This window comes from Electrophorus electricus, chromosome 5 (assembly GCF_041902795.1).
Source record: "Electrophorus electricus isolate QZ-2024a chromosome 5, ASM4190279v1, whole genome shotgun sequence".
NCBI lineage: Eukaryota > Metazoa > Chordata > Actinopteri > Gymnotiformes > Gymnotidae > Electrophorus > Electrophorus electricus.
The window spans coordinates 27,531,674-27,534,665 of record NC_137501.1 but is presented as its reverse complement, the minus strand read 5'-3'; the positions used below and the strand labels follow the sequence as shown (position 1 = coordinate 27,534,665).

The window sequence follows — 2,992 nt, the reverse complement described above, 5'->3', positions numbered from 1 at the left end:
GGCAGTGTCGCTCATGTTCCGTGAGCTGTACCCATAATTCCAGGCTGCGGATTCTCTGGTGTTGTGGGAGGGAAAGATGAAAGAGTGAATGATAAACTGAAATGTCATCAGCAGACCCCCCCCAGTCTCCCGCTGATCTCCCCCCGGTCTCCCCCTGGCAGACTAGGAGAAATGTTACATGCAAAACCACATTCACGCCACTCCAGGGCTGTTACTGGACAGTGAGTTTGATTTTTATACAGGCACGACTGAAGTTAAACCTTTCAAGAATTGGCAATGGGGGTCCTCAGTATGGAATATCTGAGACCAGATACAGCTTAAGTCTTGTCTTAAACCACTCGCTGGCCTCGGATGGTTAAATGATAGATAGGAAAACCTCCGCTTGACACGGTAAATTGTCATGGTAAGTGTGTTATACAAATCCATGGGCGCTGTAGTTCATCCTGACGTCCTACCCCAGAATGCTTTTCCTTGCACTTCTTGGTTACTTGGCCTTTACTGCAAATGCTTTCTGTGATTGCATCTAAAAGACCCTCTTACATGTTTAATCCATGGTAAATTATAATCCACCACTGATGTACTCTGCAGTACCAGTGTTCCATAATCTGTGCGCAGGTTACTCTGCGGTCAGCTGGCTGGCTGTCACAGTATCCTGTACCTGTACTTGTAAACGTACTTGTGAATGCACTCATAAATACTCATTGTGCCAAGTTCTGATTATGACATAAAAGGATTGGTAGCATTTTGCTTGCTAGGGGGTGAGTAGGGTCCTGTTTACAAACACGATTCTAGTTAGGCGCCATAGTGATGGGCTGATCTTATAATGGGGACCCTAGAAATGTGTGTGCAGTGAACATCTTTGGCTTTGAGTCACTGCGAGAACATTGACTAAAGATTCTAAAGTCTCCAGTATTATATCTGGTGGGCTACAGTAACAGGGTCATTCAAAATAGTAATGTCATTGAGATATATATATATATATCTGTATTAAACATCAGCACCTGAGAACTAAGTTCTCCACTATATCCCTAAAAGAGCAAGAATGCATGAGGAATTTCAAGAAATCAGCCCGTCCTCCACACACACCACACTACAGAATCTTCCCAGCTCCAAGAAACTCCTCTCACACCCTCTCAGGCTGTATCTCTTAAAATTCAGCCATCACTAAGAGAAATTACACCCTCCCGCTTGATTCTAAGTTCTAGTCTGACACACACACACACACACAATAGTTCATGTTCTCACTCACTCAAAACCGGGCTGGCAATCAGATCTCTCACTCTCCCTGTGGCCCCGTCAGGTCTCCCTCTTTCTCCACCCACGCACACTGTGAGAGAGACTGGAAATAAAGTGAAGGTGGCCGCCTAAAAGAAGACGGACAGATCCGCCTCGACCACCACTGGCATGAGCCGCTCGCTCTGATCGAAGGTGAGAGGAAATTTGAAACAAAGTCAGCTGTCTCATCCTGCCGCGCCTAATAGCCCCTCCGAAGCACACGGCCAAACCTGCGAGCACATCTGCGAATTCGGAGCCACCGATCAAGCTTTTTCCGCGGCGTTAAGACTTTTTTTCGCAAACCAATCAGGGCTCGCTCACCCTGTCCTAGCGTCAGAGATGGATGGGAGAACCTGATGGGGGGGGCAGTTTGAAAAAGTCCCCCCAAAAAAAGATCCACAGCGAAAGAGACTGGGAAGAGCCGCTAAGCAACGCCCGGCAGGGTCTGCATTTCTTAGCCCAACCCTCTGAACCCGCCGGGGTGCTCCATGTTTTAGCTCCGGCCCAGTATTCCGGACACACCCGCGCCAGCTTTTCTGCGGTCCCTGTGACTGCGTTTCACAACACCGTAAGCGCACTCGACGTGTGAGAGAAGCACTGCACAGATAGATCAAACCTATTAATACCTTTAGCATTACAATCGATGTTGAACTCCAGTCCAGCCAGAGAAACGGATAGTTCCCAGTTACATCACCGCTGTAGCTGCGTATTTTCGGTTGCCTGAAGCGGCCGTTTCAGACCTGCGGAAAGGCGGCGTGCGTCTCTGCCTCACTGAGACGAGGCAGGCTGAAACAGGCCCACGGTGTTTCCAGAGGGGTGCAGGGGAACAGACTGCACAGGGACACCCGACTGAGCAGACTGCGCTGGCCAGGGACAAGTTTCTTTTTCATTTGGCAGTGGAGGCAGGGTTGTTGAGGCAGCGATTCTGGGTGTAGGCGTTTGCCTTGATTTGAGGTTGCGATCCAATTTTTGGCCAACAGAGACACAATCGCCAGTGCGTGGTGGAGGAAAACAGAGTCACACTGCAGACACACTTGTTCATTTTCCTTGCAAGCCAAGGCAGGTCACATGACCTGTTGTTATTTTTGTTTTACTTTTGGTTACTTTGTTTCATGGTAAATCACACACTGCACCCTTGAAATGAGTTTTAAGGGGCAGAGAGAATGAATAAATGCCAAGTTTATGACGACTAATCAAGCAGACCAGAGGCAGAGTAGGAGTCAATCAAATTTCCTGAGAGACAGCCTCTCTCTTACACACACACACACACACACACAGAAAATCACGGGCAACTGCAGAGAAGCGCACTGTCCTTAGTGTAGAAAGATAACACCGCAAACTATTTTCCTGTTTATTTATAACATTGTGTAGTCTACACATGATAAAACTTCAGGCTACAAAAATAAACACACAAAATAATCTGCTGCCATCTTAAGAAACACCAAGATATTAAAATAAAGCAAAAGGAAACCACCAACAAGGAACAAGGGCAAATAATGTAAGCAGGAAACTTTTCTCTGCTTCCTAATCTGGGACGTTTTCTGTTCCACTAAACGGTTATATATGTGCTCTTTGTTCCTTCAACACCTATTCTGACCTGCCGACCCAATTAACTCTTATCTTTTGCACAGGGTCGCAGTAACCCATGGTCAGCCTTTGCTCTGCAATCAGATAATTACACCATCAAAGAATAATAAGCAGGATTCGCATTCTGCCT

The 2,992-nt window shown here is 46.9% G+C and overlaps 1 long non-coding RNA gene across 1 annotated transcript in view; it reads left to right on the top strand.

Moving 5' to 3' along the window:
- LOC145657862 (uncharacterized) overlaps positions 1–1,578 on the top strand; it is a 17,568-nt gene extending 15,990 nt beyond the window's left edge. Inside the window, exon 6 of the long non-coding RNA XR_014123768.1 lies at positions 1,301–1,578. This is a non-coding gene — a long non-coding RNA (uncharacterized LOC145657862). The remainder of the gene's footprint in view (positions 1–1,300) is intronic.
- Positions 1,579–2,992: the final 1,414 nt, after the last annotated feature.